Here is a 13674-nt window from a genome sequence, read left to right on the forward strand (position 1 = left end):
TATTTACTGCCTTGAACTGGAACTCCACCAGGGCATGTGACATTTGCTGCCTCGCACCCTTTTCTCCTTCAGCAACATCAAACTCCACCGTCTCTTTCTCCTACACTGCGCAGGTCCTTCCTGGGGGTATGCTTCTTTATGACGGTCTGATGTACAAATACACCTTCCTTGGCGTCATTCCTGTTGATGAAGCCATATCCGTTTCTTACAATTAACCATTTTACTGTTCCCAAAACCTTCGCTGCGATGACCTTTTTGTCCCCTCCGGGAGGCGCGCCCGATGTGAGGCCGCCCGGGCTGCCGCTTGGTGCGCTGCTGCTTGCGGTGCTGGCTCGGTGTCCGCAGCTCTGAGGGCGGGAGGAGCGGCGGGTGGCGGCTGGGTCTCGGCCACGCTGCTCACGGTTGCGGTGATGGTGACTGGGGCCGGCTGCGGCAGCTGCGGTTCCTCCCGGTGTGTGATGGTAACTAGGCCGGCGGCGGGGGCGCTGCTCAGGGCTCTCTGGGGTCCTTTCTCCGCTCCCGCTAGCGATCAAACTAGTCCACTGAACTTGTACAAATCCCTACTTTATTTCCTAGCAGAATATTTGGGGCATCAGGAGAGTCAGGCCCAGCTCAAGGCCGGGTTCAAAGCAAGGCCTGAACATTCATGAGATCAGTGTTTACAAAGCTCACACCTGTAATCCCAGAAGTCTGGAGACTGAGGCGGGAAGATCACTTAGAGTACAAGGTCAGTCCGGACTACATAGTGAAACCTTTGCTCAAAAAAACCAAAATAAATGACACTACAGATAAATGGGAAAAAGAAGGTTAACATTTTAACTTTCTTATTGACTGTTTCCTAGACTATGAGTGCTTCATTCTCTCGGGAGATCATTCTGACTTAGCTTTACCACTCCCATATCAAGTTTTCTGTAGTTCAGGGTGTGTTTCAGAATACTGTGAAATGACGAATAAGTCATGTAAAAGTCAAATGTTTTATTTGGTGTTTTCCACTCCCTCCTAAAATTTATGCAATTCCTCACATCATTTTGCATTAAAAAGTTTAAAGAGATCTTTGCGCATCTTCAATATGTGACACACGGGGGGGGGGGGGTAATATACAAAACAACCTCTCAAACCTAATTATAACCTGAAGAGTGTATATATAACAGAATGAAACAAAGTGGAGAGTGTTGGTGAGCTATAATTACAGGAAGTACATAGCTACAAGACTGCACATTAAGGTATGGCTTTTACTATGCACAGAAGTGGATTTGAGTTTGGCTGTTTTCTCATCCATCTCCCTTCATGAGGAAATAACTTTTTTATCAAAAGTAAAATGGTTTACAGAAGGCAATCTGTTGCTATGGAATAAGATTTCCCCATGGAGGTAATAAGTATAAAAATAATCCCATAATTACTGAGTTCAATGCCCAGTTCCACAAAAAAAAGAATAAAAAAAAAATAATAGTCCCACAATTAACTCCATTCACCATGATTCCATTACACTTTCTGCTCTTAGAGTTAAGTGGGCCATCACCATTATGAGTCCTAAGTTAGGTATTGAATGCCTACTCTTAGAACCCACTTGGTTGGATCTTTCTACTGCATACAGTCTCATCCTGGTACTGTTCCCAGAGGAAATTCCTCAGAAACATCCTAGAATTATATCTCACCTACAAGGAAACCAGAATGACAACATACATGATTGCAAAACCACCTCCCTACCTATCTGGTCATTGGTCACCTACCCACTCTGCTTGTGCATGGCTTCTCAGATGTGGATTCTTTCTCATAATGTGGTGTTAGCTCTTATTCTAAGTGCAATGTTGTCCATTTTACCTCTCCTGCTTAACATTAATGCTGCACACAAAGTGTATCACAAGTTATTTTTGTTAAAGACATCTCCTAGTCACCTGTTCCTTTGTGTAATTTCCAGATAGTATCTTTAAATGATGAAAAGATAAAAATGAGATGATACCTCTAAGAAACCTCAGGCACTGCAAGAAATTCTGCAACACTTTCTGTTCCTACTCATACCTCCCCCTCACTTCCCCAACAGAAGTGATAACAGGACCTGTCTATTAGGGGTACTCTGAGGGTGTATATGTTTTAAATGCTTATAGCAGTTTCTTACCTAAAAGCTCATGAATTTTTGTTTGACAAATAATAACTGCTAAATTGTGCTTAAGAGTGTGTCAGATAGAGGGCAGGTCAAATAGCTCAGTAGATTAAAGTGCCTGCAAGCAGGCACAGGGGCCTGGGATTCAATCCCCAGGCCTGCCTGCTTGCCAGCCCCACCCCTGAGTTAGGCTGAGATGGCAATTGAGACTGGGTGGGGTGGTGTGTGCCTGTAATCCCATGTAAACAGGTGGATCACTACGAGTCCAGTCTAGTAGTGGGACCCTGAACACCCTGTAGACCCTTCTGTATTCTAAAATACAGAAAGGGCCAGAGTTCAATCCCCGGTTCTGAAAAAAAAAAAAAAAAATTAAGCTACATTATATAAGGTCACTTTTACTATTTCACTGGGCTTAAATAAGCTGACATGTTGGGAATGGCCTATAGAGTGAGCTACATGGCAAAAGACGGCATGCAGCTTCCAGAGCCCAAGCCTGGCCTTCAGCCTATGCTGTAGTTTTCAATACTGCAAATACAAAGAAACAGGGAACTTGGAAGTGGAGCTACTAGCTTTTTTCTTTCCCTGGGACACTATATCTGACAACCGCCATTTAAAGAGAGAAGTTTATTTTGGGTCACAGTTTCAGTGGGCTCCATCCATGGTAAGCTAGTTCCAAGCCGAAAACAACACGGTGAAAGGGCATGGAGGATAAAAGCTGCTCATCCATGGGAACTAGGAATCAGAGAAGGAAGGAGCTCAGGGCAAGAATATACCATTCCAGATCTTTCAGCTATGAGTTCCTCAATGCATGGATAAGTCTAGCCACCGATAAGTCTAATACTCCCGGGATCCAGTCATCTTCCAAAAGGTGACTATCTTTGAACCAGTATTTTAAGAGGACATTTCAGATCTAACCCAACGCAGTGGATTTGTTTTCAGTGGAGCCCCCAGTGAGAAGGCAGCAGAGGGCAATATCTTGACAGCAGCTTTGTGAGGGATCCTGGTTGATCTAAGAGATGTGGTTAGATGGTAGAGTGGGAAAAAATATACAGCCATGAATCACTTTAAAGTCATAACCATAATGGGCTGGGGAGATGGCTCAGTGGAATAAGTGCTTGCCTGGTAAGCACAGGGTCCTGAGTTCAATCCCTGGTACCATCAAAAAATGAATAAATAAGTAAATAAAAAATAAAGTCATAACCATGACACAGATTCTATTCAGCATATTTCTGAGTCCACTCATATGGTCATTATCCAGATGGCTATTTCCCCCTTTTTAAGCAGACCGCTATAATCTTCCCCTCCATACTCAATCTCAATATATAATCTCACTCTGCCTTTCATGGAGAAAATAAAAGTACCAAGAGAACTTCTACAAGCTTCTAAAAAATAAAAATAAAAAAGCTCCCACCACCATATCTACCCAACTACCTGTGTCTGTGCCCATGTCTTTATCTCACTGATTTTAAGGGCTTAGGATAAACCGTCCAGTGTTCACTCTCTTTACCTGTGAGCTAGAACCCATCTTCTTGTATCTATTCATAGACATGACTCCAGTATTTGAATTCTTAATAGGTACCTCACAATGCACATGTCTTTAACTGAACTCCAGGCTTACTTCTATACCCCTTAAAAAACTTCCTCTTAGTCTTCTCTGTTATTTAAGTCAAAAATCTTATGTCCTTACCTCCTTCTGTTCTTTCCAAAGTCAATATTTGGTAATTTCCATAGGTTCTATCTTCAAAATATACCCATAATGCTACTATTTTTTATCATTATTTTCTAGTCTAATCCATATTCATTTCTTACGAAGAGTTCAGAAATAGCCTGCCAGCCAATTTTCTTGCTTTTCTCCTAGCCCCTCTTCAGGTTAGTCTCAAAATGCAAGAAACAGAATCCCTGGAAATTATGTCACATTTCTACTCAGAACACTCTTACAGCTTCCTGTCTCAAAATCATCAAAAAACCCAGTGGGACCTGCAGGCCTATTCTCCTACCCTTTCCCTGCCTATCTCTAGCTTTACCACAGTATAGTCTCCATATCCATATCCAGCGCCAGCCACAATAGGGTTTAAGATTTGTCCTGAGAACAATAAGGAACTCTTATAATTTTCCCCCCTGTGGTAATGGGGATTGATTATAGGACCTCTGCAATAAGCAACATCCCTAGCCCTTTTTAATTTATTTTGAAACAAGGTCTTATTAAGTTGCTGCAGCTGAATTTGAACTTGGGATCCACCTGCTTTCTGTCTTCTGTGACCATAAAGTGGGACAAAAGACAGTATTACCTGCATATCTTATAGGTATCATCCCTTATAATATAAAACTGTTGTGAATGACCTTACCGACACAGCAGGGCCAAAGCATTCCTCTGCATCCAAGTTGCTGTTCCCTCAGATGCCTTTCTTATTTTCTTTGTTATGATGAAAGAGTAAAAGCAGAAAATTTAAATACCCAAAATTTTTAATGTTTCTAAGATGAAAAATAGATTATCAATTTTTATAGAAGTGTTAAGAACATTAAGATTTGAAACATAGCCTGGGGGGTGTACCTCAGTGGCAGACCTCTTCCTAGCATGTGTGAGGCCCTGGGTTTGATCCTGGCTACACAAAAAATGTTAAGAGGTAAAAGGGGAAAAAAAAGAAAAAAAAAAAAAAAAAAGGAAAAACAGAAAAGAGGGAAGGAGGAAATCGCCCACTCTCCCACATGAAAGAACACTTCTTGACACTAGTGTATTTCCCTACTAGTTTATTTCTAAGTAAACAATACTCACAATCGTCTGCAGCACTCCTCGCTTCTCTCCACTCTCCCAGGGGAATGAGAGGAACACTGTCTTCTTTGAAATCCTGGCTCCATGTAACTTACCACACCCCACTGAGCTCATTTCTCATAAACAAGATTTAGAAGAGATGTCTTGGGATTTGCTTCAAAGCCTATGACCTTTACAGCATTTCTCATAACTTCTAGCTAGGTTTATCTTGGCTCTGAGGCTGTCTGGGTTCTTCTCTTGACAAAAACAAACAAATTCAGCTGCACTATATTACCAGCAGATAAATGAATGGGTGGTAAAATAGTACCAGATCATCCGAGAATAGATTGGTTTTTCATTGAAATGAACATACAAACTTATTCCCCTCACCACATTCACAAACTCCCTCATTAAATGATATTCCATGATGGAATATTAGTGATGTCTGGTTTTTTGTTTTTTTTTTTTTTTTGGCAGATCCAGGGATTAAACTCAGACCCTTGTGCTTGCCAGGGAAGCACTTATTCCACTGAGCCATCTCCTCGGCCCTGTGATGTCTGTTTTTTAAAAAATCAGTATGCCCATTAATTCATTTTTTGTCACTATATTCTATTAGTGTTAAGTTTAATTAGGTTCTCATAACTACAAAAGTTATATTTTATTTGTAAGTGGTCATTTTTGTCAAAGTAACTGTTTAAAAAGTGTTATTTATAGCAGTGTATGGTGGCAGACAACTATAATCCAATTATAATCTCAGCATTCTGGGAGGCTGAGGGAGGAAGTTTTGAAGTTAAAGTCCAACTTGGGCAACTTAGCAACTTAATGAAAAATCTCTCAAAATAAAATTTAAAAGAAAAGGTTTGTGAATATAGCTGTGTGACAGCCTTCTAATACTAAGAGGAAAAAATGTACAATATTTCTAATTATGTGCTTAAATGCTTTTATTTATTTTTTTGGTGGAACCGGGGATTGAACTCAGATCCTTGCATTTGCCAGTCAAGCGTGTATCCTACTGAGCCATCTCCCTGGCCCCTAAAATGCTTTTGATCTTGAAAACTGGATCATTTTCAAATAATTATATTTTATCACCCAATCTCTTCATAATTGATGTAGTAAGTTATCAACAAGCTGAGTTCTAAATTTGATTTATTGTTAATGAGATGGGAAGATTTCCAGAATTGTATTATCAGTTATATTGGTTTATCATTTGCTAAACACAGCAAAGTACATTCTTGGTAAGTTTATTCCAAAATTGGCTTCAATAATGTATATAAATCCAGGGCTGGAGATGTAACTTAGTAGGAGAGTGTTTGCCTAACATGTTTCTTCCTGAGGTCAACCCTCATCAGCACAAAAATAAAAAACATACAAGCCTATATGGTCACCAAAAGCCATGCCAGCTCTGCCCCCGGGGCGCACTGAGATGGAGACTGAGACTGGGCATGGTGGCACACGCCTGTCATCCCAGCGCTTGGGAGGCTGAAAACAGGAGGATCACTATGAGTCCGATCTGTGTAGTGAGACCCTGGAGACCTGCATTATATACATTAAATAAATAAATAATAAGCCTATTATGGTTTACAAATAAAATGTACCTCAATGTCTCATATGTTTAGAGGTAGGGTTTTTTAGGTCATGATCATGAGGGTACTATATTCATCAGTGGATTAATCCACTGACGATAGCTAAATATACCATTAGGAGGTAAGGTCTGATCAAAAGAGATGGCTCACGGGCATAATCTGGAAAGGTATGTTCTTGTCTCTGGCTCCTCCCTTTCTCCCTCTCCTTCCTGGCTGCCACAGGTTGAGGGAATTTTCTCCACTGTGCCTTTCTACTTTGCTATTGCTACCTTGGAGCCTGCCAACCATGGACTGAGCCCTCTAAAACCTTAAGCCAGGTGAACCTCTCCTCCTTTTAAGTTGTGGGTATGAGATATTTTGCCCCAAGGATGAGAATGTGAAAATAGAAAACTCTTCAGTTATTCACAACTACAAAAAAAAAAAAAAAAAAAAAATCCATCATATCTTAGTTGTATTTTGTGCATTTTTGTGCTACGTCTAATTTATAACTTTTTAAACAAAGTTAAAGTACCCCTAATATAGTTTAGTGCTGTCATAACTTCTTTCAAAAGAAGTAGTAGTAAAAAAGAGATAAATATCACAGCAAGTTAACTACAGCTTAGTTAACACACATATTCCTAAATCACTGAGCTCAGTGGGCTTAGGCTACTATAACACAGCGCTACAGATTAGGTGGCCTAAACAACAAACATTGGAAGCTGGGAGCTACCAGCATGGTTAGGCTCTTGCTTCCTAACAGGTGCCTTTAAGCTGTATGCTCATATAGCAGAGAAAAAAGGCAAGTAAGCTCTTCGGTCTCTTCCTGCATTGACACTAATTCCATCGTGAATACCTATTCCACACAGCTTGATCTATCTTCCAAAGGCCCCCATCTCAAATGCTAGTATATTGAGAATCAGTATTACAATACATGAATTTTAGGGGACTATAACTCAGTCCATAGTGTTCTGTGCTTCACTCCCCAGAATTCTTGTTCTTTTTGCATACAAAACATTCTAACAAACAGTTCCAAAAGTCTAACCTCATGCCAGCATCAACTTGTCTAAAGTTTATCATCTAAATACAGTCTGACTGAAACTCAAGATACACTTTATCCTGAGGCAAAATTCCTCTCCCATTGGGAGCTTGTGATACTCCACAGGTAATATGCTTCCAAAATACAGCTGTGGGCCAGGCATGAGATAGGCACTCTCATTTCAATAGGAATAGGAAAGCAAGAAGGAATGATGAATCTCAGGTAACTCCAAAAGCTACAAAGCAAATCCATGTGGTATTATAGCGCAAGAATAATTCTTTGGTTAGATAGTCTGCCTTCCAGGTTAACTGGCCTAAGAACATCACCCCATTGTTCAAGGAGGTGCCACACGTACCTCAGTACTCTGGAGTGGCCTGGACACAGATGAAGGACATCCTCAGAGGTGACCCCACCCTGTGAAAATCAGAAGCATCCCTTGGGACTGTGATGGGACTGTAAGCACTGAGGGTCTCTGCATTGCTTTTAGAGTTATTCTTCTTTTCTCTTGTGCACTAGTACGTGTTCTTAACCCACGTTCTTAATAACAGTGACGATGTACCAAATGATTTTTATTAAATTATACATTTTTATTTTCTCATTTATCTTGGTAAGAATTTATTAGATCAATTCTGATCATTTTCATTTGCAGATCAATAAACTGAGGCTGAGAAAAATAATTTTTTCAAGATCTTAGCTACTGCCAGATTTCAAATTTGAATATATCTGACTATAAATTTTTTGTGTTTAATCACTGTTTTACTGAATGCATATCACTAACCACTTAATTTCTAAAACAGGAAATACTTGCCCCAGCACCTATTTAGGTAAATATTGTATAATAATTTCTCAAAAAAGACAGTAACATTGACAGAGTAAAAATCTATTGCCTAATGAACAAGCCTAAACTAGAAACATGCAATAATAAACACCAATTTACCTGTCAGAAACATTGCTTTGCTCATAAAGACTTGGTTCATATATAGTGTTGTAATGACATGAAACTTTTTTTGTTATATATTTGAGCTATTTGGTCTCAGATGTTCGTAGTAAGGAGGGAATAAACAAATATTTCTGACTTCTGTCGTGTTTCTAAAACATTCAAGACAAAAACAGTTGATTTATATGATAAACATGAAATATGTTTGCTTATCAACAGCAAAGAAATAGTACATAGGTAAAAGCAATTAGAACTTTTCCATGATGATCACTTAGATCACTTCATATTGAACATGTATTTTTACCTAGAACCCTGCGTCTCACTACCAGATCAGACTCATAGCGATCCACCTGTCTACAGCCTACCAAGAGCTAGGATTACAGGTGCACAGCACCATGCCCAGTTGCCATCTCAGCACACCGTGGGGGTGGGGCCTGCACAGCAGGCCCTGAGATTGAACCCTTGGTCCCTGTACCTGCTTGCAGGCACTTTAATCCACTGAGCTATTTGGCCAGCCCTTAGAACCATCTTTTACCTAGATATTTTTCTAGATAAAATCTTGAAATGAACCTACATGTAATTTTAGAAGTCATCACATCCTAACTCCCAGCTATTGCAGGAGACATAATCTTCAATATCTCCAACAATAGGAAGTTGATAAAATTAAGAATTACCTGTTGCCAGATAACTACAAATGTTATACCATTTCTTTGCTTTAGGATGTTTTACATAGCTGCTGAAAAAAGTACTGTAAATTTAGTGAATTAAAATAACACAGATCAAAGTGAGCCAGATAGCTCAGTGGACTAAAGCTCCTGTTTAGGGAGAGCTCAGTGGCCAGGGTTCAATCCCCAGTGTGCAGTGCCTGCCCTGGCTCCAGGATATGCTGAGAGGGCAATTGAGACTGGGCGTGGGGCAAGTGCCTGTAATTCCAGGGATTGGGAGGCTGAAAGCAGGAGAATCACTAGTTCAATCTACATATTGAGACCTTTTAGACTCTGTACCAAATATATTAAAAAAAAAAAAAAAAAAAAGGCAAGCTCAACTGGGTCCTTCTGGCTTTAGGAAACAGAAACAATGAGTGGGCACAGTAGCACATACCTGTTATCCCAGAACTCAGCAAGTATGAGGCCAACTTGGGCCTCAGTGAATGCAAGGCCAGCCAACTACACAGTGAAATCCTCTCTCAAAAAGCAAACAAACCAAAAAGCTGAAACAAAGGTTTAGCAGAGCTGTGCCTTTTTACTGCAGATGCTAGAGAAAACAATCTGCTTTCAAACTCTTCAGGCTATAAGCCAGAGTTAGCACCTAAGGGTTATAAAACAAGAACCCCAGGGCCAGGGAGATGGCTCAGTAGAATAAGAGCAAGGTCCTGAGTTCAATCCCCAGTTCTGTCAAAAACAAACAAACAAACAAAAAAGAAACCCCTAGTTGTGAATTTATGCCCGCCCGGGTCCAGGTTTTGCTCCTGCAGGCTGCCCACAATTCTGCTTTCCATATGGACTCTTGCAATAAAGGTAGTAGAGGATTGCTCAATCTTCCATTTCTCTGACATCTCCCTGGCTCTAGCTAGAAGAAGTTCTATTTGTAAGAACTCCTGAAACTAGATTGCCTCACTTCCCAGGATCCAAAGTAACCTTTCTCTCATGAAGTTTATTACCTTAAACAGAACTGCCAAATCCCTTTGTGATTGTGAATCTAAAGTGCATCTCTCAGGCCGGGGAGATAGCTTAGTGGCATAAGTGCCCACTTGGCAAGTGTAAAGTCCTGAATTCGATCCTTGGAACCAAAAGAACAACAAATACATGAAGTGTATCTCTTAACTTTTTTTTTTTTAATTTTACTTTCTTGTGCATTTAGGGACTACAATATGCTTTCTACATTATTACATTCCACTTGTGGTCAACGATGACTTCCAGTAAATAGGTGCCATAACAGCTTGACGTTCCTCATTATATATTCATTTGTATTTATGGACTCAATAGTAAAATGTAGGGCCGGGGAGATGGCTCAGTGGAATAAGCACTTCCCTGGCAAGCACAAGGGCCTGAGTTCAATCCCTGGTTCCGCAAAAAAAAAAAGTAAAATATAAACATTATTCCTTTATATAATTTTAGGTCTACCAAGCCAGTGGGAGCAGGACTGGAGGAAATAGCCTTGGTAAAACCACTACATATCACCACTGCTTCTGCAGTAGTTTAGCTATTTCTCTTAAATAAATACCTCTTAATTTCTTTTTTTCCTAGGACCTTAAATGATCTTGTTTTATGACAGTTTTTTGTTTTTTTTTTTAATTTTATTTATTTATTTGTGTGTGTGTGTGTGTGTGTGTGTGTGTGTGTGTGGCCAGCTCAGCCCACCAGGGGGCGGCGCTGGCTGGCATGTGGTGCTGGGGGATTGAACCGTGGTCCCTGTGCCTTGCCAAACTTGTTCTAAGTAGATGCTTTAGACCACTGAGCCATCTCACCAGTCCCTTATGATAGTTTTCATACAAATATTTTCAAAAATTAAAAAATTAAAAAAAAAAAAAAACTTTTGGGGCTGGGGAGATGGCTCAGTGGAATAAGCACTTCCCCTGGCAAATGCAAGGGCCTGAGTTCAATCCCCAGTTGCACAAAAAAAAAAAAAAAAAAAAAAAAATTAAAACAAAACAAAAACAAAAATTTATCTCTGAGAAAAGAAACTGATGTGAGAACCCTCTATATAATCCAGGTTGCTTAGGGTAGTAGACGCGATTGTCCTAGCCTATCATAGAAACCTATTGCTCCAGAGTGGCTTGTTCTTTATTCTTCCTCATGGAAGCAAGTGTAATTATCTTTTCTTTGGAGATAAAAGGATTTAACATAAGAAGCCACTTCCAATTGCTTCAAAGCCCTGGACATTTGAAGACAATAAGGACTTGACCCTGCTGTTTAGTATGCATGCACACAACAGGATATACTTACATAAACATAACTTAGCCTAGCCAACCACACATGTGCTATGCAGTCATGTCAGTATACAAGATGTAATGCTCGACAACAGTCTATACAAGAGCTGAACAATAAGGAGGCTTGCTGTCCTTGCTACTGTCAGCTCTGCGTGGTCTTCTCCCTGAGGACCTTATCTTACAAAAATACCCTTTTAGCCCCGACCTCAAACCACTAGGTTCCTGGCACGATGATTTTCACATGATTTCTCTTAAAAATAATTATTTATGGGCCAGCCAGATAACTCACCAGATTAAATAGCCTGCTTAGGCAGATGCAGGGACTGGGATTTGATCCCTGGCCTCCGTTTGGGCCCTGCCCCTGGGGCATGCCAAAAAGGCCAATGAGACTGGGTGTGGGTGCGCCTGTAATCCCAGTGCTTGGGAGGCTGAGAAACAGGAATGATCACTGAGTGCCATCTGAATAGTGAGGGACTAAATACATAAAAAAACTGTATAGTGAGGGGCTAAATACATAAAAAACTATTATTATTTATGAGTTTTCATAACTGAAAGCCAACATATGGTTGGTTAATAAAAGTGAAAAAGTGCAAAAGACTTTTCCTTCAGAAATATTTTATAATACACTAAATATTTTATTTATTTGTGCATTTTAGGACAGAATCTACATAAAGTCTTGTTGTAGGCTGCTGAATTAAATAGAAATGTAGGCAGTCAGACAGGTAAAGGCTCTCAAAGAGACAAGATGAAAGACAAGATAGCTTTGTTACTTTGAAGAGACAGACTCTCCCATAAGGGCCACACCTCAAGACAAAGAGGAAACAGCTACATACTTCCCTAGGGATGGGTATCAAAGATTGATATTCTAAATAGCTATCAATCATCTTGGAAGAGCCCAAATGACTCAAAAAGAAGAGACTCTGTTCCATATTCATGCCCGCTTTTTAGCTTGCTACGTGACTGGCTTCCCCATTTGATTCTGATTTAATCAATTTTACCTGAGCAAAGGTACTTGTAATCTCATTGGTTGACCATAACTTTGTCCCACTTCATGCCCACCTAAGTGGGTTCCCATGTCTTCTCCACCACCTTAGACCCACTTCACCACCTGGTTTTCCTTTATAGAAGTCCCTGGAAGAGACAGATTCTGGTGGACTACTCACTCATGGCCCCTTCTCCTGTCCCTCTCTGTCCGACAGGAGCTTTTCTTCCCCCAAATAAATATATTCTGCTCACCTCTGTTTGTTCCTAAAGTTCATTCTTCAGTTTTAGAAAACATCAACTTGTCCCAGCTGACTTTCAGGTTGGGAGTTTTATTTTTCCCCTATATCATTTGGAGGTCATCCAGCTGAGATCATTTGTTCCCTATGTCAGTCTCACTGTAGATTGGACTCATAGTGACCTTCCTGTGTTCAGCCTCCCAAGTGCTGGGATTACAGGAGCACATCACCATGCCCACTCTCAATCGGCATCTTAGTGGCCACCAGCATGGCACACTGGGATCGAATCCCAACTGCTACATCTGCCTAAGCAGCACTTTAATCCACTGAACTATTTGGCTGGCCCTTACACTAAATATTTTACACTACCAATATATTGGGAAACATATTGAGAAGCATTTTATAATACTACCAATATATTGTGAAAGACATACTCAGTATATATTATCTCCAACATCTCAGACAATTTTCTTTCATTCTTACCCTGAATCTTTTTCTCTGCATGTATTAATACCAGCTGAAGGTAAAAATAAATCTACTTCCTTGCTATGAAGATTATAGCCCTCTTCCCAGCTTCTAAGGTTTATAAAAAGCTTTTTCTTATAGCAACTGCTCGGGACAGGAAAAAATCCTACTTTGAGCCTGAGCATTAAGACATAAAATTTGGTCATACAAAAATAAAGATTCAGTAGTTCAAGGAGAAATCACATGTTTAACTTGCAAAAAAGTGATATTACTACTTATGTGTAAAATTTTTCTTTTTGTGGGGTGCATACAATATCCTCTATGAATTGTCAAAAATGTTTGATCCTTCCTTATTCTTAAAAATGATTATTAACAGGATAGATCACAGCAAACATAGAACTTTAAAAAAAGTTCTTTTTTCTTTTGTTCTTAACTTTACAACATACTTCCCCTTATTTATAGAAATCAAAGTAATTTATAGCCAGGACATAAGGGCAAATGCTTCAATACCTAGAATGTATCCTTTGAAAAGAACAGCCAAATCAATAGCAATAGCAAATGTTTGCTTTGTGTTTTAACTTTTAAATGTAATGACCTTGGGGCTGAGGAGATAGCTCAGTGGAATAAGTGCTTGCCTGGCAAGTGCAAGGTCCTCAGTTCAATTCCTGGTACCAC

Source organism: Octodon degus, unplaced genomic scaffold (assembly GCF_000260255.1).
Source record: "Octodon degus isolate 3935 unplaced genomic scaffold, OctDeg1.0 scaffold00116, whole genome shotgun sequence".
NCBI lineage: Eukaryota > Metazoa > Chordata > Mammalia > Rodentia > Octodontidae > Octodon > Octodon degus.